The sequence below is a fragment of the Haliotis asinina genome, chromosome 10 (genome assembly GCF_037392515.1).
Source record: "Haliotis asinina isolate JCU_RB_2024 chromosome 10, JCU_Hal_asi_v2, whole genome shotgun sequence".
NCBI lineage: Eukaryota > Metazoa > Mollusca > Gastropoda > Lepetellida > Haliotidae > Haliotis > Haliotis asinina.
The window spans coordinates 34,517,356-34,544,021 of NC_090289.1; positions in this window are offsets into that span (position 1 = coordinate 34,517,356).

Here is a 26,666-nt window from a genome sequence, read left to right on the forward strand (position 1 = left end):
TATGGGGCGATTGGATAGGCTTGTGGTTATGGCCCGTAATGCCAAACACCCAGGTTCTGGTGTGTAAAGCCATTTCTGGTGTCCCCCACTGTGATATTGCTAGAATATTGCCAAAAGCAGCGTAAAACCATGCTCCCTCAAATTAGTAGTTATTGTATCATGTAATTACTGATGAATAATAGTCAAATAAAAACAAAATGTGTTCATTTATTTTGAAACTGACATCCAGCATAATGTATTTAACAGACAAACAGCAGATTTTAAGAAACATGTCAAATTTGCTGTGACTATTTAGCTGTAACTCTAATCCCCATTCATGAACATCACTTAGTGAGAGTTTCTAAGTATAAAATATATAAAGTTAATTTTCTTGGTACTAGGGGTTGGTGCGGTAGCTAAGTGGTTGAAGCGTTCACTCCTCAGGCCAAATACATGGGTTTGATTCCCCATGTAGGTACATTGTGTAAAGCCCCTATCTGGTGTCCCCCACCATCTAATTCCTGGAATATTGCTTAAAGGTCACATGCAACGTAAAACACAACTTTGCAGATTGTGGTACCTTTCAGTATGCATTTACCGAAACAAATCATAAAAAATGCCAATTCAAGCGATAAAGTTGAAAAAAACACGATGAAAAAAAAGCCCGCGAAATCGGAGTTCAAACGTTTCACTAAATTCCCCCCAGCGCTGGGGGGAAAACCGGTTTCAACAGCTGTGCTGCGCTGTGTCCATAACACATGCGCAGTGAATAGTATGCATTGCCCAGCGTCTCAGGTCGTGAGCAGTAGTCTAGTCTTGGTTGTGTACACAAACAAGTAAATAATCTACTCGTTGCATAAAAGAACTTGTTGATTGTGGTAAGCAGTCTCTGTCACAGAGAAAGCTCAGTGTCTGGTTTATTCACACCTCTATGTCTGTCTGCCTGTCTGCTAAAGACAACATGCAATACACAGCTTCAATCATTACCACGTGCAATTTGAACTTAACACCTATCAGACTAAACGACATAAAGAAAATAAGTTGATTTATGACTCGTGCACCCGAGTCCCGTGTCTGCCACAGTATGTAATTAGGCACATGTGATACACATGACATGTTTTTATCTCTGGGTTGCAAACAAACTACATTCATTTTTTTCGGATGACTGGATCTGACGGAAACTGGTGCAAACTCTTGTCAGTTTCAAGTCCTGCTTTGTACTTGGACGAATGACAGATTCCAGCCATGCAGTAGTTTACCATCTCAACTGACATGATTTTTGATTGGATCGAGCGCAAATTCAGAAAACATGTATTTTCCAAACCCAACATCTCTATATACATTCTTCATGGATAACGACTTCTTTTCGTGTATATGATTTTGTTTGACAACAGTATATGAATCCATACAGCAATGATGCATCAAGTACACAAAAAGAAGTTGTTATCCATAAAGAATCTTACTTTCTTGTCACTCGCCATACTTCTAAAATGCCCATCAAACAGATCATCTTTCTGTACACACAATGAACCCTCAGCATATCAGCAAATGAAACAGCCAATCGGAAGCCGTCGTTACACTTGAGTGCATATCCACCCGCTATGACTGGGTTCGGTCTCCCGAGGGCTTCGTTTCGAGGTAAGTAAGCCCAACTACAAAATATTGCACTTTTAAATCGCGATTGTACGCTTATAATTGTGTTTATTTGTTTTTTTAAAAGCAGCAATGTATATTATATGTCATGAATAAGTGATAAATTTGTTTCAATTATGTTTGATTTTTTGGTTGCATGTGACCTTTAATACAATGACAAGATCAGATATTTCTGGCAGAACATTCCATGAAGGAACAGGTTTAATAATCTGTGAACTAGAACGGAAGTCAACAGTCAGGTTCATTGTATTCCCAGCAAAAGGCCCTTTACTCCCATCAGCACAAAAATGTCACCTATATGTGTCCCCTAAACTTGCATCTGGCCTCCAAAACTGCCCACAAATTCTCTCCTAAATGATCCCAAACTCCAAACATACTTCATTGACTGCCATAAAACATGTGTCCATGGTCCACCTCAGCTGACCCCTTGTTTATATCCCAGTAGTGACCCCTGTTTGAGGTGAACTGACCAAGTTTATCTCACCCGAGTCCAGTTTCTTGCTGCTGCATTGTTTCATTATATGCAGCAGGTGCCCTTAATGTCTTCCAGACTAGAGATGCTGGTCCAGGGCATGTTGATCCAAGGGCCACTGCAGGTTTTCTGACTTCACAAAATTCAATTGTTTTTTCAGTAACAATACATGTTTAATCCATGCTGTATATAGATCTTACGGAAGGGCAGTTTTAAGGCAGATTTTGTCAAGGTGAAATTTGAACTAGGGCTTGAATGCTATTTTTTTTTTTTTTTTCATTATTTTATAACATATATTTGATAATTTTCCAGGGGGTGACATTGCTCGGAACGTTAGTGAAGTTTGATGTTTACTCAAGCTTTTTTGTTTAAATATACCATTAAAAGGTGATACGGGATTTACAAGATTGATAAAATGCAAATGATGAAGTCAAGGAGGAAACAGATGATGAAGAAACATTAATGGAAAGTGTGTCAATTTATTCCATTCGTTTGAAAATATTTCATTAATATTGATAAATATTACTTTTTTTCAGTGCGTTTCAGTTACTGCCATGTTGTATGAAAGCATGACCAGATAAGTTACTGTGAATAGTGTGACAACAAAATATTTGTTAAGCAAAATCTTCAGACATTAATATTTCACTGATTTCAATCACTACCTTATTCTTCTTATTCTGCCTTCTAATACTGATTGAGATAATCAGATAATTGAATGAGTTAACAATGGTTATAACAAAATGAAAGTGGGCGTTATTCTTAGCTTATTATTACAGCAGTTCCTTACATGCTGGGGCTCTAGGGTAGCCTAGTGGTTAAAGCATTCACTTGTCAAGCCAAAGATCAGAATTCAGTTGCCCACATGGGTGAAATGCTTGAAGATCATTTATGGTGTCCTACGCCATGATATTGCTGGAATACTGCTTAAATCAGTATGGACTAACTCACTCACTTACCTTACTGACTCTTCAAGTAAAATGTTCAGCATGTGACATTGACAAAATACAACCTGTTTGTTATATCTTTCGGTTCATTATAAGCGTGTTTATTGTGAATGCAGAGTATTGTATAGTTTTGGCAGTTTATGAGAATCGGTTTTCTGTTGTTATGGAAGTTAAGAAATATCCCTATTTAATGTTGTAGTATATCCATGTGGGTTATCAAATGAGACTGTCGGAAATGAATAGATCAAAGTTTCAGTCCTTTCAAGTTCAGCTCCGTTGTAACTATTTCCAAAATCGTAACAGGGTTAGAATGAATGAGTTCTTCTCCCCAAATGTCAACATCCGATAATGAATAAATAGATAAAAGGCAACGCAGGATGAGTGGTCACCGTTTTTTGTTTTGATGTCAGAGATTCAAAGGTGTGCTATCTTTGTAGTGAAGATGGTTACCATGCGGAGTAACTGACCCTTGTCAAGCCACTCTTCTGTTAAAGAGAATGACAAATTCTACAGGCAATTCATCAATCACTATGGTTGATATCTGCAAGTGCAATTCAAAGTTAACTGCTTGACCATCTCTTCTGTCATCCATGACTGACTTCACAAAGAGAAGATGGAATATTTCTCCCTGATTGTTTGTCAGGATCTGTTAGACGTGGGTTTATGATATTTTATACATCAGTTCTAATTCTGAACTTTTATCAAAGGTGACTGTATGCTGTGTGAGGTTGGCCTTTAGGACTGGGTCACCCAATCACCTTCAGTTCCACTGAGTCTCTTCCCTTTTACACACACACATCCATCCTTTCATGCACCTACTCACTCACCCACTCGCCCAATCACTCACACACCACCCTCTTTTTCACTCACTCAGGGCAGTTGGGTAGCCCAGTGGTTAAAGCGTTCACTCGTCACGCTGAAGGCCTGGGTTCGATTCCCCACATGGGTACAATTTGTGAAGCTCATTCCTAATTTGTGGTGTCTCCCTGCTGTGATATTGCAGGAATGTTGTGGCATTAAGCTATTCTTACTCACTCATTTACTCACTCACTCACTCACTCAGTCACCCTCAGCTCACCTTTCTATGCCAACACTCACCCATCTTCTTACTCTTTTCCTATCTTCCTCATTCATGTACCCACCTACCCACAAAACCAAAACACAAACTCAACCAGTCGCTCAATCACTCACCAAAGTATTTAGCATCAGAGGAGAGGCATTTATCCTTTATGGGATTTCTTCCCATATCATGCTTATATAATTCTGTTTAAAGTGCCATTATAACAAACAGAGTCAGTAAACGACAGCAGAGCAGACATTACAGAGCAGTATCAGATCCATAACCTTTCCATAGTGGTTACTAATATATACTTAAGAAATGAGACACATGTTTATCTCAGGAATATTTGTTTACTAACTACAATATCACACATTTAGACAAAACTGATGTTCTCGTCTAACCATTTTAATCTATTTTCTTTTCTTCTGAGGCAGGTGTTGTTATACATAAAGTACAGTGGAATTCCAGAGCTACAAGGTTTATTATACTTCCTGTTAAAAACCAGTCTCATGTTTCTGAATGATGAAATTCTTACATTTTCTAAACCACAGATTAATGATGGTATGTGAAAACAACTCCCATCTCTACTGTCTGTGTCAGGACAATAGTATTTCAGTTCAGACCCCAACTCACAGCGTACAATCACATTGGTATGTGAACACCAAAGTGAGAATCAGAAAAATAAATACAGCAGCCAATTTGTATTGGGTTGTCATTGGCTTATTGGGTGAGCTTTGATTGTAGCAAATTTAGACGTCCTTCTGACTGCGTCATCACGACAAAGACGGGATAAATCTGTGGATTTACACCTTGGTGCAGGATGATATATCAGTGGCGAGTGACACCATTGTCACGATGGGACAGAGATGAGAGAGCAGGTTCCATTCAGAGACGGATGTGTCGCTGCATAAATTACTTATATTTAGTCACATTTCTCTCAAAGGGAGGAGTAAGTAGGGAAAGGCGATGTTTAAGAATCTCGTTTTGCATTTATGGAAAATTGTTCATTATGACGAATTGTTAAGAGAACATATAACCCTATTCATTTTGTCAAATATTGTTTCAGAACTTAATGCCTGACTCATGAGAGGCAACTTAACTGTTGCAAGAGTCAAGAGACTAATGCATCACAATAATTTAATCACAATGCTGTTGTTGTACCTATAATACAATTACTGTTGCTGTATGAGAAATGTTGCCTTCTCGCAATTAGTCAGCGCCAGATTAGATTACACTATCTTACATTACGTTAAATACAAAATAATACCATCAAAGCCAAGTTGTTTGAGGTCCAATGTTTTAAAAACCCAAAGCTTTCTTTGACGTTGACACATTCTGCGAAACACTATTTCTTGGAGACTGAATATTTTCCCAATTGTGAATTGTCTGAACCAAAAGTATGTAACAACCATTTGCTAAGACAAGACCACATGCCAACCTGTCAGTCCATTTCATTGGGCAACACAGGATGAGCAGGAAGTATGAGATCAGAAAAAGTCTGCTATTTTCAGCAGGTATTTGGTTAACTTACACCTCCACAGTTATTTGCTTTGTCATCATTAATCGTCTTACAGAATGTGTGGTTTCATGTTCAGTTCTCAGGATTAATGGGCTGTGGGGTAGCTGGGTGGTTGAGATGTTCACTTGTTATGCCTAAGTCCTGGGTTTGATTAACCACATGGGTACATTATGTGAAGCCCATTTCTGGTGCACCGTCATTGATATTGCTGGAACATTGCTAAAAGTGGCTTAAACCCAACTCACTCACTCACTCACTCAAAAAGTATTCTCATCATTTTTAGTTGATTATTTTTGGTGGTATAGAACAAAATCAATCCTCGCAACAGTGTTGAATTCCCAAATGTAGCCTTTCCAGATGAAACCAAGAACATCTTTACTCATTTACATTTGCCAATCAATGACAGACGTCAGCTCCACTGGCAGCATTTTGCTTATTGCAGCTGACACATGTATGGCTGGTGTAAGCTTATGTGATGTGTACATGCAACACTTGGCCAACACATGCACAGGATGAAGTCCGAACTTACTTGAAGCAACATTTTGAGAAGGATGATTTTTTTAAATTTTTACTCATTCTTTTGAAAACACCCAAAGAAAACTATCAAGTACCCAATTCGAATGATGACATGTGTGAATGCTCAGTCGCTTGAAAAATTGTTTAGAGTTCTGTAGTGTAGACGCTGATGCTTTGTTTTACATCATGTCCACCATGTTCTGGGCTCTGTACATTGTTTGGGATTGTTACTGGGAGAACACATGCAGATTTTTGGTGAATGCCTGGTGTTGGCCAAAGGCATCTGTTTTCAAAGAATAATCTGATTATTCTCCCAGTATCAAATTCTGATTTGCATTAGTTCAAAACAAAATGTTTGGATATTTATGCAACAACTTCATTGTATTTCTGATCACTCACTACTGAATGACCTTTGAGAGTTCAAATTTGGAAGGTCATCTAAGCCATTTAGCATTATATACAAGTGTACAGTATGACATTGTTGGGTATCGCCAAGGGGTGCAGATGGCTTAGTTGATGCCACCATTCTTTTAGCAGAGTTGTGCCCCCTAGGTTTGCCAGGTCCCTGAGATGGTGGGTTCATTGGCTTGAACCCTAATTTGCTGGTTAAATTTACTATGTATGTAAGCATCATCTAAGGCCTTCATAACTTTGTTTTATTTCTTCCACATCAAACCTAATGTTGTGATGTATCACTGTTCAGAGCAGTTTGATCCAAACTCACTCACTCACTCACTCACTCACTCACTCACTCACTCACTCACTCACTCATGCAGGGCAGTTAGGTAGCCTAGTGGTTAAAGAGTTTGCTTGTCATGCTAAAGACCCATGATCTATCCCCCACATCAGTGTTATGTGTGAAGCCCACTTCTGGTGTCCAATGCTGTGATATTGCTGGAATATTGATAAAAGTGACGTAAAACTGAACTCACTCACGACTAAATGTACTGTTGAAGATTTTGGTATTAATCATAAGATTCAAGTTCTGTAGACTTTGAGCTAATTTATTTGAATACACAGCAAAAGAGTAACTTGATTGTATCCCGCAAATTCAGTGGAGTCATTTTATTTGATGACTAGACACTTTTTGAACAGATGTTCCATCTAATATTTTTGATGATTCTGGTCCATGTGTGTCAGTGAAGTGAGGTTATGTGACATCACACATGACTAACATGACATACAGGCAGCTGCTAACCAGCATCACGTACACTCTGATATCATCAGTGCTTTAGCACGATCTCTCCAGATCAGGAGTTAGGTAGCTGAATATGGCAGGATGTAATTAAATATTTCATATGTCAAGCTGCCCCAGATCATGTGTATTCATATGGCGATGACGATGATGATGATGATGATGATGATGATACCCAGTTATTTCACATATGTATTATCATGGCTCCTCGTAAGCCAGGTCAAAATTGAATTTTGAATCTTTGGCTACCTAAGGAGTATACACCCCAAGCTGGCGCATAAGGCCCCTTAATAGTCATATTACTGTCTTATCCTACCCGGTAACCGTGGGATGCTGGATGAACATATTTCCAACAGATTCACTTACCAAGAATCTGTATAAACTCTCGTCATGCCTTTATGTCATTTTGATGTGACAAACCTGATTTTTTTGCCTGTTCATTATAGGTTTCATCAGACATCTGGTAGTAGTTTTAGGTCATCACACATAATGCCAGCCATGTTTCATGTGTCATAAAAATGTATGACCATGTTATCAGTCTGCATGTAAAGAAGTACTCACCACTGACATTTTAAGAACAAAAGCTTATAAAGTGTTATAATGTAATGGTTCATGCCGTTTGCATTAAATGAAAGATTTGGTACATATTTGTGTTATATCACATACCATTTGTGAATATAAGTCAGAATATGATTCCATGTTGCTTTTTACAGTATTCTGGTAAAACCATGACAGGTACATGAAGAATGTGTCAACTCATGAAGAACCAAACCTGTTGTAACAGTTGAACACTGTATCCATAGGCCCACCCTTAACTCCAATGAAAACTGTTATGCTGACTAACAGTAAAGAGCCATCGTTACTCCTGTGCTTATGTGTCATATATTTCCTGCTATCCACCCTGAGGATACATAGTCCTACCCACAAAACCAACACTGAGCAACTATCAAGATCATCAACATTGTTTCAAGTGAGCAAGTTAAGGGACTACAGATGCTTTATTAGGGGTGTAAACAAAGGAGACATTGTCAAATACAGCGTCCATGATTACGCGCCCTTCCTACAGCAGACCCTCCATGTCCACCCACCCTGTTTTCAGGAAGGTTTCGTTTGAGGGAAGAGAAAAAAATAGCATGCACAAATGAAGCTCATTGCCTATTAATTAGATTAACAATTTCTGATTAATCTGCCCCTCTCTTCATATATTTTTGACACGAGGTGTTGGGGAAGGGGATTGGGCGGTGGGGGGCTTTGGGGATGCCTTTTTTAGGATACACTAGTGTTTGGTATCATGATACTTAAAATAATCATAATTTTAATTTCAACTTTATTGCACTTGTATGTGAAGCTCATTCATGTGTTATAAATAATGAATTAAACCACTCATCATCTCATGTATTCATTCGTGGTAGGATAGCTCACCTTGCTTTCAATCAGGTTGGAATTTATGGATAGAATATGGAGAATAATTTGTTTGGAAATGATTGATATCTCATTATGATATTAAGTTATGTTGCTGTCAGCATTAACTTTAATATGAGAGAGATGTTTGTTGGGTTTTTTTTCCAAATAAACAAGCAATCAGTTGCAACTGTATTGGATAACTCTCCTCTTTAAACATCCATTAAACATGGCATGTTATTTTTTAAGAAGCAATGCACATGTGCCATTTGTTGGTGAACCAGGACCTTGATGATTTTTTTTTAAATATGACCACTGTCCCTGAAAATGAAATGATTGCTCCCTTTGTCACCTCATACAACAAGAAGGAGTGCTGACAAACTATTCTAACCTTTGCCTGTTAAAAATAGATTGAATTAATGCTTTTAGTTCATTCATGGTTTCTCCCATGACACACAGGTTCATGCGATATTGAGATTTTGAATCTTGTGTTTTCCTACACGTGTGCCAGTGTTTACAATACACAGCTGTGTTTTGATTGGTTGAGATTATTAGGTGCGATATGAATATATACACCACCTGGTTGTATGAGCCTTGTGTATATTTACATATCAAGGAGTGTCATGTGCTTTGTAGAAAGAGCTCACACCCAGGGAACTGTTGTGTGGCCCAATAGTAAGGGTTTGATAGCTGGTGCAACATGACCTTCACCTTTGTTTAATCTTCAGTGAAAAGTAGTTTCAGTTTGAGAATTTTATTCAGATTGTAGAAGTGCCATTTAGTGACCTTAGTGCTCAATGAAGAAAAGCAGGTGACCAGGTCACCAAAGGTGAAATGTGGATTTATAATGGTGATATTATGGTGTACCATGTCTGATTCCATGATTCGTCATAGTGAACAGGGTAGATATACCCTTGCTCCAATTTCAGCCTTGTTTTATTACAATCATTTGTTAATGGGAATCCATGCTCAATGGTCTTACCTCCTTTTTCGATCACCCAAAAATAGCACAATGCTGAAATCAGGATTTGAACCTACAGTACCAAGCTCCTTGCATGCCCAAGGGACATTACTCTTCACATTTAATTGCTGTAACTTGCACAACAAGACCACCGTGTACATATTTTAATTACTACACAGCATGTAACCGAGACATTTTCTGTGTAATTAGTTTAACTTCCAGATCAGTACCCACAATAAAATGTGAGTTAACAATCTAACAAAGTGGGTTTTAAAAGTCTCCAAGTGACTTGAGCAACGCACCCCTTTAATTTTATTATTCTTCACCAGTTTGCTCAAGACGGTAACCTTTCCCAAGTATTTCTGTGTTATGTCAAACCACGCGTCACTCTTTACATTCTGCAGCTCCGAGCTGTAAGAGTACCAGGATATCCTGTGGTGTAATGTCATCAAAGATGAGTACACTGTAAGCTACCCAAGCCCCTCTACAAGGGAGGGGGTCACAATCTTTTGTATGACACCTTTCCAAGATTTGCTAGGCAGCGGATGTAGAACCATTGTTAGAAGCCGCAAGGTCAAGGGGCGGTGATAATGTGTGATTGTGCAGATCCTTGTCTGTAAACTTCCTTAGGCTCATTCACCCAAGTTTATGTTCCAGTGGCGAATATGTCACGTTTTACGCTCTCAGTGTAATATTAGAATTTATATCCAGAAGGTGATTTTGACATGTTCTAAACGACACCCTGGTTTTGACATTATGTAAGTTTGATTGACTTGAGTTTGCTTGCAAAAATTTAAAAAAATGGCAGATGAACTTGTGATTTTAACCACCTCCAAGTCATAAAGTGGTGAGGGAAACGCCATGTACAGATTCTGTTGTCAACATGGTCTTTATATCGTGTTTAATAGAATGTTGTACCACACTTCATCCGAGTTCACAGGCTTGTGCAATGTTGATATCAAATACCATCTACAGCTGTGCAGATCATAAAACACAAAACTTATTCAGAGATTTTGTAACAGATACGATATCTAGCCCTGTGTTCCCAACTCTAGTAATTATATCCATCAATGAAACAAAAAAGTTCAAAGTTGCTGCATGTCAATTTAGGAAATGTAATCCAAAATGCATGTGCAGCATTGGCAGGTCAGTTGAAGGTCACGCATCAAAAAAAAGTATATTAGCCTTTTTAAACCAGGGCTTTCTTTTTTATTAGCTGTGAAAATTTAATGATGGTTGTAAATCAAATGAATGTTTCCAAAAAATTCAAATTTATGTTTTCTGTTTGCTACTTGGAGCTTGAATAAAGTAGAATGACGTAAATGTTGGCTGAGATGTTCTTACAACTAACATTTAATGAAGGCAGTTTGGACAGTTTTGAATTATTGCAGTTTGACAAGACGGTATTATGGTCTTAACTTCTTGTACAGGTAGTTGCTGTGAAGTGGCACCCTTAGAATGAGAGGATTACAAATTGTTTTGTGATGCATATTTCATTCAGTTACTGTTTGTGATTCATGAACCTGTCATGGTTTAAAAGGGTTCGTGTAAAACACTTTGCATGGCATTTTGGGTTTTGAAATGTTGGGTTTATTAGAATTTATTGTTTATGAAATTGGATGTTTGGAGAGGACGCTGTTACCTTTATAAAGAGGGCACAGGTGTTCCAGCTGCTTTGCAGAGTTGCTTCCCTTGGATGTACCAGAATCCTGTAAATCAAGTAGAATGATTTACCTTGATTAGGTTTCCAGGTGTTTAAGCACATAAGTAATTCTCATGGATTTCAGTCTCAGGTTTGCTGACCTAATTGATGCTTATTATCAGCGTGATTTTAGAAGTTGATGCTGGTGGTATAAATCTATGGAATATGTGGCCAAGACTTCACTGTTTCCAGAGTGTCATCAACAATAAGAAAGACTTTGCAGAGACTGCAATTGTTGTAACCCACAACTCTCTTTGTTAAGAACTTTGTTAAGAACTGTTGCAGATGTTAACAACTCACACGTTCCAGAATATATTGGGGGGCCAAAAACTGAACCAGAGAAACATTAATATGTTTATATGAGGCCATTTTGACAGAGATGTTTGTGTAAAAGTTGAGCTACAATTTAAGAAAAATGTCAATTCAAATATTCACGACCCTTAACTTTTTGTGCACATTATGTATTGAACGTGAATTATTTTGCACTTTTTCAGACATTTGCTGAAACAGTTGTGTATTGTGAATTCATCATGTCGTGAAATGAAAATATGCTGTGATAACAGATTTATTGCACTGATATTAAGTCAAATATTCATCCCCAATAACGCCTACAGGCACCTGGTTATTACTTCGTAAAGGCTAGGGAACAACAATTATGCCATAATTGCATGTTGTGCAGGATCTTTATGATATAGATAATGCAGGTACACACTTCAACACAGCACATCTGTTCTCTCAGATAATTCAGGAATTATTTTATTGGAGCATGCATTGCGGCTGGCTTGTGATAAGGACAGAACAATTTGTAGGATCTCCTTGTGAGGTAATCATTGTCGGTTTCTATTGTGTCAGTTTAAGGTAGATGATGACAGGAGGAATGTGTATCATGTGATACAGGTGTTGACGGGCAGGTGTGATACGCTGACATAACACACAGGTGAGATAATAGTTGTTACACGTATGTGTGATACGGATATTTATATCTTGACGTAGAGATATGAGTTTTATTGGAGTGTACAAGGAGTGTATTATAGCTTCATTATAACCTATGTCTCCTGCAGAACACAGAGAATGATAATAAGATGTGAGGTTTATGTGGATGATGATGACGTGACATCTCCTGTGACTGGAACCGGTCTTCACCAACCAATGCTTGTCGGATGAGGCGGTAGTCAGACTCGCTCACTGGTGGACACATGTCATTGGTTCCCAATTGTGTGCTCAAGCTGTAGTATATCACTGGACTGTCTCGTCCAGACTTTATCATTTTCAGACTGCTGTCCAATTGAGCTTGGATGTTGCTGAGTGCAGCATTAAACAGCAAACCAACCACCCAACATAAGTAATAAGATGCTTGAGTGGCATTTTAGAAGATGCTATTTGATGAACATAAGTAATGTTTTTGTCCCTGCCAGCAGTGGTATAGATTGTTTTAAACAATATCGAACTTGACAGATACACAGACACACACACACACACAGACACACACACTTGCAGGCATACAATATAAATTTGTTGTTTGTTTGTGTGTCAGTGTATAAGTGTTCTTAATAACCCTGGACCTTTGACATTTTGAGGGTGAAAATGGCCACATTGCCATTACTCACTAATAAGAACACAGCCACTCATGCTAGATGCGATTTCCTCAGAGAGAGTGAGAGAGAAAGATAGAGAGAACACATAAGACTAATATTAGAATTCCCACACATTCACTCACTTTCTCAACATGACGCCTTTTAGGATTCAAACCTATCATGGGTAGAATGTGTAAAGCTTGTGTCCTTCATATTGATTAAACTGATAAAAGTGGTATAAAACCAACCTCAGTCACACCCTGAGGTGCATGCAGACTTACTTATGGCACTCACTCACTCACACATCCCTTCATTTTTCCCTTTCATTCCTTCACGTCTTTCCTATTACCTCATGCTCTTCCATGCTCAGTACAATTTTACTCCGTGCTCAACAAATACACCTATCTTATCTTGGGAAAGGTTTCCGCCCAAAGCTCCTTCAAAGTTTTGCCTGGGTGAGAGCAACCTGACCCTAATCTTTGCCAGCATACTATGATATTTCCAACCAGGGATTATGAATTTTTAAAAGTTTAAACAGGGGTTACTGAGTTTTAGAGGATTTAAGGTTTATCAGCAATATATTCGGCCTTGTGGGTTTCACCGAAATTGTTAACGTGCCGTATTTTGAGCTTTCATCCAACATTTGTTGACACACCACAGAATACCTGAAAATGCTGGTCAAACCAGCATAAATCACTCACTCACTCATTCACTTAAACCAACTCAGAGGTCAAATCAAACCTTTGAAGAAGTTGCCCAAATTCTGTTCAACTCACATACATCCCCATAGCTTAATACCCTTCAGTTGCCATGGTTAGCCATGTAGCAAGTGTTAGCCAACACACTTAAAGAGGCACCCCATAGTTTCAGTTGTCAGGGATGTCAGGGGCATTTAGTGTGAAAATAAGACAATAACAATGAATCCCTGTTTATAATTCTTGCATCCAAGCACAAACATTGATGCTTGTAGACATGCAATCTGAATTGCCAGCAATGCCAAATTTTCCAAGCAAACAATACAGAGCATGAAGGTTAAGAAGTGATTAACAGTTTCAAAGATAATTTCTCTGATAATGGTGGCCATACAGGCTAGTGTTGGGTAACTGATTAAAATCTCATTATTGATGATTTGTCCATTACATCCGATCAGTCATCGAAAAGTTCCTGTTACATTTGTTAATGCACAAAATAATACAGAAAAAAAACGTAGATCTTTTAATTTTTTTGTTTTTCTGTTTTTTTTAAATTGCACAAAATGCATTTGCAAATGTTACATCTATAAAGGAGAGGACTAGTATGTTGGGAACATGATTTTCCTCCAGTCTTTTGGGTAAATTCCATCATGACTTGGAATGAGCTGTAGTGCTCTTGAAATGGAAATTTAATGACACAGACAAATCCAATCTTGTGAAAAACCTTATTGATGCAAACAAATGCTCCAAAATTGTATTTGATTATGCGATATTCCTGGTTGTTTGATCACTTTGATATTCTTTGATTATTTAAATTAATTGGACCACCAGAAATACAGACCATGATCCAAACACATCCAAAAGAGCCCATGCAATCTAGAATATACAACTAATCTAGATTACAATAATTTCTGAAAATTATGAAAGTCTCATGTCTCCATTTTTATTATATTTTAGGAAGTTTTATGTAAAACGTTAGTGGATGTTAGTCGAAGATTCTAGAAAAAATACAAACAACTTGATGTACTTGGACTTTCTTGGGGCATTTTCATAGATGGAATGACAATAAATCCATGAACCTGTTATGTAGTACAGCCTTTGAGCAAAGCTATATACCCATCTAGACTTGTCTATGATAATGTGAGAATTATGATGTACCCAGAATTATCATTAAGTACATCCTTGGAGCAAGGCTAGATTGTATTGTCTAAAGTTAGAGGTCATTTAAATCTATTAACATTGTCTACAATCATTTCTCCTGCAAAACTTTTCCACCTTGAGTCATTTTCCACTAAAACTAAACTGTTTCCTGTTTCATCAATTCTATAAATAGCAGCAAGATAGCCTGCCTGTTGCAGCATATTTATGAGATGTGGCGATTGTGTGACAGTAAATTATATCTTTGGTTTTCTTAGCACAAAGGCCAAGTGATATTGTCCTCAAAACAGCCATTAACTGCTGGTAGTATTTTGTTACCTTTTTCTGTACCAAAGATTTTTAGAAATATTTGTCCTGAAGTGAAAGCGTCTTATATTACCGAAGTCATTCCATGTATGAAGGCTCCAGGACATCCTTTGTTTGAATTTTTCTGTTGGAAAATTGTATGGGTTGCTAGGCAGCCTAAGGCTAATAATACTTAATATATTGTGAAATGATCAAAGCATGTAGTCACCATGTGTGTGTTCGTATGTATGTATGTATGTATGTATGTATGTATGTATGTATGTATGTATGTATGTATGTATGTATGTATGTATGTATGTATGTATGTATGTATGTATGTATGTATGTATGTATGTATGTATGTATGTATGTATGTATGTATGTATGTGGGGTTTTTTTAAATTTTGTTTAGATTTTCTACTGACAAAAGTGTTAAGCCATGTCTTTTGTAATAACTGGTCTTTTGTGACTAAGAAATTCATATGCTGTTTTCCTTTAACTATTTCCACAAATATCATAATCTCCAAAATACCTGCAGCTAAAAACGTCTCATTTGTATCAAAGCCCTTGCATATTTTTGGGGGTCAAAACCAAGCAAAAAAATGAAAATATCTTTATTAGCCAGTAATATCATGATGAAAAATTCGTGAAGATTTTGCAGGGTTCAAGTGTGTAACCTCTGATAATTTAGAAACGGAGCAACAGAGAACTTCTGTTTATGCAAGTTTCATCAGTGAGTTGAATACCACAAATTGTTTGATGTTATCAGTTGTACTTAGAACTGGTTTGATAGCATCCTTGAATTTTGGATTAAAGCCATATTGGCTTGATAACTCTCAGCTGTCTGTATGATAGCTTTGATAAAAGCTGTTGGTAACTGTTGTCATGTTATATTTCTTCATTAAATCATACAAATTGAGTCCTGTTGAAATATCTTCATGCTTCATACTTGGTGCAAAAAGGTAAATCTTGTATTAACTTTATCAGTCCAATTTCTTAACTTTGTAAAAAAAAGGATTTTCAAAATATATTGAATAAGTAAAAAATTTTAAAACAATTAATTTTGAAATAAATGGAAGTGACAAAATCCTTTCCAAATCCACAATAAAAGTTACAAAACCATTTCCAAATATGTGCTTAAAGCAGAATCAATAGTACAATTCTGAATCACTATAGAATCTAATAATACCACTTGTTTTGATATATGTAAAGACTATAAGTAGTGTCTGCCAAGATTCACAAATCATCTACGGAAATCATGCATGTTGATTTCAATCTGAAATAGTACTGGCTAGAATCTTTCAAAGCAGACTTCTAGATCTGGATGATCTGTTCATCCCAGGTGCTGCAAGTTGCTCTAGCTGTTGTTTCCCTTGGTCATGTACGGAACCAATGACCATGTGTTTGAATCCTGGTTTGTACTGATCATTTGTTAGGGTCAGTGGGGTAAAACAGTGTTTAAAGCATTCGCTTGTCACGACAAGACCTGTATTTGATTCCCCACGTGGGCATTTTGTGTGAGGCCCATTCATGGTGTCCCCACCATGATACCGCAGGAATAATCATTTTTAAATGCTGAAAGTGACGTAACACTAAACCAACTCACATAAGATTTGTTTCACCAAGCTGGAAATGCCTAAGTCTTCAGTTGCCTTACTTTCTTTCCACTTTCCATACACCATTCAAAGTGGAATTACACCGATCTTGGCATCAAACCATCCTTATCTAGCCCATCTAGTCATTATATTTCTGTTCTTCATATGTCAGAGTTATTTGTGTGTGAGAGAGTGATGTCAGAGGAAAATGAGTGGTCCTTGACAGTAAGACAGAGAAATGCCTATCGACTCTCCAGCCCAAGTTGTGTGTTCCACAGAGAGCAATCTGTTACCAAATGGTCCTATTGAGGGCCAAGTGGTCTTCAATTGCTTCCTTCCTTAAATCAAGGGCGTTGTTCACCATGGGCACACATACACTTCAGTTTGTTCTTGTGTATTCAAATCACGGATGTAGTAGACGTGATGGATTTCATATAGATAGATATTTTTTTTAAACTAATTTATTTTTCATGTGACTAGAAAGTACTTTCTTTCCATTAATGGTATAAATAATAATAAAACCTAGGACAATGATATATTGCACAATGCTGAGTCATGTGGGTGGCTTTGGGTTCTTATATTTCTTCTGTAGTATTCAATATTTGAGTGTTTTTTATTTACAAATGATTTAAAGTGTCCTGGTGTCTCCTCTACGTTTCGACTATGCTTGGCGTAAGAGACGACTAACAGGATCGGGTGGTCAGACTCACTGATTTGGTTGACACGTCATCGGTTCCCAATTGCGCAGATAGATGATGCTCATGTTGTTGAGCACTGGATTGTCTGGTCCAGACTCAATTATTTAGAGATGGCCGCCATACAGCCGGAATATTGTTGAGTGCGGCGTAAAACTAAACTCACTCGTTCACTCCTCCATGTTTAATTTATTCTCCAATGTCTGGGAGCTTTTTTAAGCAGCTTCTGTTTTGTTTGTCAGTTGGATCTTTAGTATTGATAGAGGGATGACATGACTCAAAATGACTTCAACATCCACATGTCTCAGTGAGATGAATTCATATGGTATTAAGACTTTTTTTTAATGAGATCCACTTCTTTCTTTATTCATTCTCCAGATCTGGTAGGCAGTCAGGGCAGAAGCAGCAATAAGGAGATCTTTAAAAGATATTACTGGATTGAATCTCCTGTCCAATATTAGTCTGTCATGCAAACCCTGAAACAAATATATCCAAGAAAGCACATGCAAGTTTAGATTATATGGCAGATCTAGATTTCCACAGTTTCTGAAAACGAAGAAAATGACAAGGCCTCTTTTCGTTATATGTCTTTTATTTTATTATTAACTTTTCTGCATTTTTTTTTTTTTTTCATTTCAGAGCTAAGTTGCTAGTCTAGTGAGATACCTCTGTCAAATCTTTACAATTAATGCATGTAATACATGACGTGACATGATTCAAAGGACTTCCAAGCATCCTCATGAGATGAACCGATATGATATAGACAGTATTCGATAAAGTTTTAACTTGTCATAAAGCTATTTAAATGGTTATCTGAAAGTGAAATTGCCACTTGAAACAGATCTCATGTGATCTGTGTGGCTGTCGATAGCCATCAGTTTTATCTCATTGTGATATAAGCGTGACTTGAAAGTGCTAGTCATCTCCCTGTGACCCATTCAGCTGCTAGCCACGGCTTGCATGTTTGATAGCATAATGCCCCACCCCCAGCCGAGTAAAACACCTCACAAAGGCAGGAAATGACCTGACAATGGAGATTATGGCAACAGATAGACCCAGACAGTTGCCATGATGGATTGGTGCCTACAATTTAATGGATCTCGTGTAAGGGCATTTTTTTTTTTTTAAGTTTCATGTTGATCCACTATACAGGATTTGTACCTGGCCATCATAAACCTGTCTGGGATAAAATATCCATACAAGACTGAGGAATGATGACATACATGATTCTGAAATCATCATTGTCAGGAACTACAGTCTCTCATTGTCTCTCATACACACCTTAAAATAATCATCAAATTCCAAAAGGTGTTCTTCATACTTGGGTGAAGCCAGATTGCTACAGTGTCAGATTAACAATTAATAAATTATCTAACATGTTTATTTATAATTTTAATTGCTTTTTTTAAATGTTAAAATATCTACATTTCAGAGACTAAATGATGGTACATTTACAGTGTTCCCACAAGGCCAGGGCATTTCACACCACATTTTCTAGTCTTGGAAAAACCTTGAAATATGAAAAATAGATGGGTGAAGTCATGACAAAAATCATGAAACAATCAAAGTTTTATAATCTACAAAACTGTACGTCTTAACTGTACTTTAATGTCTGTGGCAGCCATGAGCTACATTGGTTTTATGTCAGTAAAACATTTAAAGAGTTAAAGACCATTAGGTACATGTGATGTTGCATTTTTTCCATCTTATCATAAAGAGGTATGAATGAACAGCTTTGAATGAAGATGAGTGGCTGTATTCAAGACACAGTAATATATGTTAAGAGGTATAAAAAATACCCCAGCACATATATTGTTGGAAAAATCGATATTTGTCTGGAAAATTATGGATTTGGTTTTTTTTCTTTCACAAAAACGAGGGAACCCTGATGTGAGTGAGTGAGTGTAGTTTTACGTCGCACTCAGCAACATTCCAGCTATATGGCGGCGGTCTGTACATAATCGAGTCTGGACCAGACAATCCAGTGATCAACAACATGAGCATCGGCCTGCGCAATTTAGAACCAATGACATGCATCAACCAAGTCAGCGAGCCTGACCACCCGATCTTACGACATGCACAGTTGTCTTTTATGGCAAGGAGAGGTAGTTGAAGGCCTATTCTACCCCGGGACCTTCACAGGTCGAACCCTGATGTACACTGTATTAGATCTGAACACTTTCCTTAACTAACTGGTCATAAAAGAATACTTTATATATTTCTGAATGGCAATCTGAGCAGACACTTTTTCAATAAAGCTAAACCTAAGGATGAGTGGATGTGCCTCACTGAAAGTGTTTTAAAACAAATTACCATTGTCTGAAATAATGCCAAATTATTTGCAGTGACAGAAACAGTGTGATAAGCATATATTAGGGAAATACTGATAATTATACCAGTAAGCATGATTATAGTGAATGTTTGGTTTGTCTTGTCAGTGGAGATGTTTATCACATTGTGTGGTCTCACATTGCAGCTTGTATTACAGGGGTGAAAACAGCCACCTTGTCAAACTGTCAGTGGTGATAAACATCCAGCTTGACAGAGTGAGCCAAATATCCTGTATTTTCTAAATATTATTACTGACAATAATCTGGAAAACATGGAACTGAGGAAGTTCTCCCAACCAGACAGACTTTTGTGTGAACCGGCATGCTGTTAATATTGTTTAAGTCACTGACGCAGGGGAGAAGGGGTAGCTTAGTGGCTAAAGAGTTAAGCGTTTGCTTGTGTCACCTACGGCAGGGTTCAATTCCCCACATGGGTACAATGTGTGAAGCCTGTTTCTGGTATCCACAGCCATATTACTGGAATATAGCTGAAAGCAGAGTAAAACTGACCTCATGCACTCCCTGCAGCATGGTATTCAGTGATGTTGCTGATGTGTTGAAAAGCGTCATCTAAAAGCGTCGTCTGTGTTGATGTCACCAAATTAATGCTATATTATGAGACTTTACAAACTATTGAACAGATCCCCTTGATTAATCTATCCAAGCATACATCGAAACACATAAAAATGAAGAGGCAATCTCAAAAGCGTTTTATATTTCTCACCTACTGAACTCAGTTGAGGTTGACATCAATCCATATTAATATGTTGAGTTACAGATGTAGGTCTGGATCCTGTCATGGGCAAGAGGAATTAATGACCAATCAGACTAATGACTATTTCACTTCTGACATCTTTAATTGTTTGACATTTTCCATGAACAGATCAAGAACTAGGTCATGTTTTAGTCTCATTCCAGAAATGCAGCACTTGTGTCAGTGTGTTTTTGTTCTCTTGAACCGCCTCCTTGCCTGCTGGAATCTTAGTCTGTCTCACAGTCCCGAAATCACATTATTTTCCCTGGCCCTCCCTGCAGTGCTAAGGCCCTAAATGAAGCCAGTCTAGATCTCAGTCTCTGAATCTCTGGTCTCCCAGGGGCTCCTTTTCAATTTAAATGGATTTGTTTGCTACTATCAAAACTGATATATACTGTAATCGTGTATATTTTTATACAGGGTATAATTTTCACAGAAAGTTCACAAAAGACCTTCTTAGCACAGTTTTTTTTCCACACATTTCAAACACCTGAGAGATTGTATCCATCACAAAGTTTTCACAACCAATAGAAAAGCAGTGATCGAGGCTAGCTGCCATAATTGATCATGTTTACTCAAACAATCAGAGAGAGAAGGGGGATTATACTTGTACGTGTCAACATGACAACACCTGTCCCATTTATGAGACTGGCAATGAATTAGGCCTAGGGTTGAGAGTATTCTGTAGCACTTATAAAGTTCTGTTTGTTGTTAGTAAATTGCGTGTAGTTCCGACTGGAGTATTTGCCATGACTTGACCATGACTATTTGCGCTAAAAGCACGAAAAGTAATCCCAGGCAAAAATAACTACGATTACAGTTTTCAGAAACTAACCGCTAGTCAAGACAAAGTGTCTGCTTGAGGGGTGGAGTGATGGTGGTTGCGCTTCATTCCTGATTCAACACTTGTATTGTGGCACAAAGAATCAGAGTGAATCAAACCCTTAGGTGGATCATACAGCCTTTGTGTCATTCCCTAGTCCTCTTCACTACCAATTGAAACTGAATTTATGTAAATTACATGTCTGACTAATAAACTGCACTATAATCCTCAAGTGTTCAAGAGCTGTAACTTGTTTGGCCAGTCAGTCAGTCAGTCTCATTCACTGAATGATGTGCATGTTACAGAGAATGGTGCATTGCATCAATACCATTTACTTTACTTATATGTTACTTTTTGTGCTAAATATCACAAGTCATTTCTTCAGAAAAAAAATCAATATTTGTACACATTCTGATCATTCTCATATGCTTGACATTACCTAAATACAATTAGGTATTTTGATTGTTTTTCTTCCAAACAAATCATCATGAGACTAAGTTTCTAGCTCTACAGAGTCCCTTGGGTGCACCAGTAACCTGCAATTGTGGTTTCAAGTCAAAGTTTGTCATTTGGGTGGCCTCGTGGTTAAAGTGGTCGCTCATCATGCCGCAGACTCGGATTTGATTCCACACATGGTTACAGTATACGAAAAGTATTTCTGGTGTCCCCGTCGTGATATTGCTGGAATATTGCCAAAAAGCAGACTAAAATCATGCTCAATCACTCGAAATTTGTCATCACCAAACCTTTACTGTTGGATTCATCAAAGTGCTAAAGAGGTCAGATTTGAATCCCTTCCAGCTTTGCACTGATCTGTTCACGGAATGCAGTTAAAAGTGACATTAACTTGAACTCATACCTTTACTGAGAAGCATAGCTTAATGCCTGTAAATCCCTCGTTTGACTAATAAACTCTATACACTATAAGCCCCTTAGTAATAACCATCCATCACATTCCATCGTCGCTTTTGACACAGCTACTTAGTGATATAAATTGTTCAACCTGACAAAAGCTGCTTATCAGATATTATTGTGGGTGACCGAGAAAAAACAAATCTCCTAATTTGTAGATCCAGCATTCAACATGAAGTACTGATCTATCTCACTAGTCTCCGCCATTTCCCACCTGTCATTACACTGCCCCCTAGCAGGAGAAATATTTCCACTTGGGCTGGCGTTAGGGGGGCGTAATCATAAGAACCCTTTTTTGACACCCTGGCATATATCCTTAGTAAAGGTTACGACAATAAGACGATAGATTGGTCAGTCTGACATTATGTTGCAATGCTTCTGGATAGGAGTCTTTAGTCTTAAGAATTTAACCCTGACATTTGAAAGGGTGTCAGATTAATGGAATGGGGTTATGTCAAATCAGCACCATGACTGACTTGGTAATGTTACTTCATGTGGACTTTAGTCATTGTTTCATGGTTTTATCGTGAAATGTGTTTCCTTGTTGGAGGAAATCATTGTTGGACTTGGTTAGTCTCTGGACAAATGTAGAACATTTGGTCGCACAGATCTACCACTGTAAGTGTCATCTGTTAGACTATCTTCAAAATTCCTTTCTGTCCTGTACAAGTCATCTCCAATACAACATACTGTCTTGCCAGTACAAATATGTTTCACCTGTTCATCTCAATATCTCATCTGTACAGATTTGTGTCACACCTGTACATCTAGATGTCTCACCTGTACAGATTTGTGTGTTCACCTTTCAAATAAGTTTCACCAGTTCATCTTTTCGTCTCACCTGTACAGGTTTGTGTCACACCTGTACATCACGATGTCTCACCTGTACAAGCTTATGCTTCACCTGTATGACTTAAATCTTATCTGTACAGCATTTATTTTTCTCACTTTGCAACTTTTGTGAATGCAATATACGCAATTCATTTAGATGTCAGTGAAATATTGATTGTACTTGTTCCACTTCTTGGTACTTCCCAATTAAACTACCAATATTCTCAGACTCATTAACCAACATGTACTTATTAATAAGCTGTAAAGTTGCTTTTATAAAAAAAATAAGCAATCAATATACATTAACCAAGACTCGAATCATTCTCAGTATTTTTGTATCATCCATTCAGCTCTTCAGTTATCTTGCTCCCTGTAACCTTAACACATCAAGGAAACCCATAACTTGATTTGAGAGATGTTATCCTACTTGCTCCAAGTGCAACCAGAGATAAAAACCTGGTTGCACCAGTCAAGTTCCAGTTGCACTGCTTTTACTGCAACGTGTGTTGAAGGAATTATGCAGTTGAATTATTTGAATGATCAATTTAGAAGTTTACCCACTAAAAAATTGACTTAGTTAGACTGACAACTAGGCTGCACTTGGTAAAATTGCACCAATATAAGTAACAAAGCTTTATATCAAGCCCTGACACCTCTCCAGTCATCTACTCAACAAGTCAGTCCCACAATTCTTCTAGGCCCCATTCACTTTACTTATTGGTTTCTGTTCTTCAGGCCACTCACACTATGATCCTTGCATTGATGAACAGCCAAAAGTGGAGCACTTAACAGTTTTAAAGAGTACATTCTTCAATACAAAGAGGGGGCATGTGATAACTACACACGTAAGACTCGGCCATTCTCAGTACAGAAATGTGTCAATTTGGCACACCAGGCACCTGTGACTGTGGCTTGGAATCCTGATTGTTCATCAGGATTGTTCATTCATATGGGTTTCACCAAAGTAGTGAGCATCTAAGACCTGCATATGTTTGGGCTTTCCTAGCGCACTCTAACTAGGTTCTGTATTCTGCATGCTTGAGTGTCAATTAGTTGAGGCCAAACTTTTTGTGTAGGGATTATTTTTTTTAAGTATTTTTGTGAATCACACTCTTAACTCTCACTCACTCTCTCACTCACTCAGTATGAATAAGATTCTGAGCGTCCATATTTCACAATAGTGGTTTTTCAGAGTGGTCCAATGACACTAGAGAATATGGTGTGTGTGTATTTACCATCTGTTTCCTCAAGACCTGAGTCATTTTGATATTGAGATACAAGATGTTGCCATAAAGAATATTGCCTGCCACCCACTCTTCTGGAAGCAGCATCTGCTTTCTGCCATAGGTTACAGTAGTAGTATACAGGGTCGTATTGACCTCGGTGCCATGTGATGCAAATTTATTCCACCTTCTTCTTTGAATATGGTGAAGAGGTTAGGTAATAATCTTAGATTTTGGTAGCCACAGGTTTGGTGTGAATATCCATTGTTTCCAATCCAAAGACTTGGTATTGGTGATTTATGAGTCCAATCAAATGCCTTTGGCTGGTACATTTGAATCAAAAACACCATCATGATACTGTTTACTCTGATACAGACATTGGAACAGATCAGTGTGACTGGAGTCGCTTTGCAGATTTCTCTTTGATATTGCTGGAATATTGCTAAAAGCAGTGTAAAGCTAAACTCACTCACTCTCTCACTCACTCACTCACTCACTCAAAGTGAATTCTGCATCGCCCACCTGGTTGAACTCAACAAACAGACCAAGACTGATGGTAAAGTAATTGCCTTAACTGAGTCATCACATCTCATTATCCTGTATTCTATTGCACTGATTTGGTGATTTGGTGCTCATTTGTCAGGTGAGGGTATCAACCCTTGCCCTTCACTCCGCCTAATGCATGGAGGAGGCCTGCACACAATGAACAGGAAGTGACCTCAATCCCTGAATTAACTGCTGTTCATGCAGTGGAGTCGCGGGGCAGATAAATCACCAATTGAGAGTCTGATCAGGTTGTTGTGTAAGGGAATATACATCACTGGATAACCCATCAGTTCATCCCAGCTTTTCTGATGCTACGTTTATACACCTGTTTAAAGGTAGAGACTAGTGTTACCTTTTAGTATGCATAACGTTGACGTTTTTTGTCCATCTGCTTTTTTTCTGTCAATGTTACGATATCTGATGATGACCATGACTAAAACCTTTTGACAGGTTGATATTAGGAGTATGTAAGTTGGATGAGAAGCTTAAAAAGACCTTACTTGAAATCACCTTAAAGGGGTTGTTTGGTAGCCGAGTGGTCACAGGTTTGCCTGTCCAGCAATGACATGGGTTTGATTCCCCATATGTGAAGCCAAGTGATGCTGTGTGGTTCTCACTATGACATACCTGGAATAAAGCTGGAGGTGGCATAAAACATGATTCACATGTGTCATGTTCACTTCAACATCATTTGTCTTATCAGTTGTATCAATGCTTATGTTCGTCATGAGTGTCCCATGTTTCTTTCAAACCACCAGGGATGTTTTGGTAGCCTGATGAAGGGGCAAGTATTCGCCCAGAAACATCATGCTTAAATAATAAAGAAGCATATCCATAAGAAGAGTCTAGTATTACCCTACCAACTTCTAAATGCCTGTCGAACATCACATTTATTCAGACATTTTGGTTCAAATTCATTTAAGTTTGATGTATAGCTGGTTGTGTTTTTAATACACATCTTCAAGTTTTCACCTAAGATTTTACCCAGGCTCCAAAACTCACTCCAAATATGTTTTTGCAACAACAAAAAATCATCTCTTAAGAAAACACTGGACCAATAAAAATATAACCTGATATGCTTGCTTTTGATGTCACCTCAACCCATTCAAGATGTTAAAATCCAATATGAATCCAATTTTCAAAATGGCCCTATTTATGCCCATTTCATGAAAACTTTAATGGAATGTTATTTTTGTTTTATTAGTTGTAGGATTTAACACATTAGTTCCATTTTCTGTGCAGTTTTTATTTGTTTGTTTTTTAAGATCATGTACTTAAGTTCTCGTAAAATGCATGTTAGCTCATGCAAGCTTCAGAAAATATGGATGAAAGTCTGGCATTAATGTTTCTTCTTTTTATGATATCATCGGTTTTGTTTATGTCATAACATTAAAGGATTAGTTTTTAGTATTGATTATGCTTTGGCCAAAATAATCATGTTACACACCCATTTTTTAATAATTTCTTCTCAAGTCATGTTTTGTTGCCATGGTGAAATGCAAGCCTTCTGGAAACCTAGTCAGTCACCCATACCCTGAAACAAATATATCCAAGAAAGCTCAGGCAAGTCTTGTAAATGTGGCAAGTCTAGATTTCCTGAAATGAAGAAAGTCTCAGAGCTCCTTTTTGTTGTAATTTATTTATTATTTTACCATGAACTTTTTTTTCTTTAAAATATATTCATTTCAGAGCCTAGGTGTTATTGCCTACTTTAAACCTTACTTTTTAAACTGTCACTTTTTGAAGCCACCTCTGTTCTTATTTAGAGAGGGCCTTTGTGTTCTAGTGGATAGTGTGTCCACCCAGAAGGTTGAGGTCTGTGTGTGGTTTGATCCTCAGCTGTGTC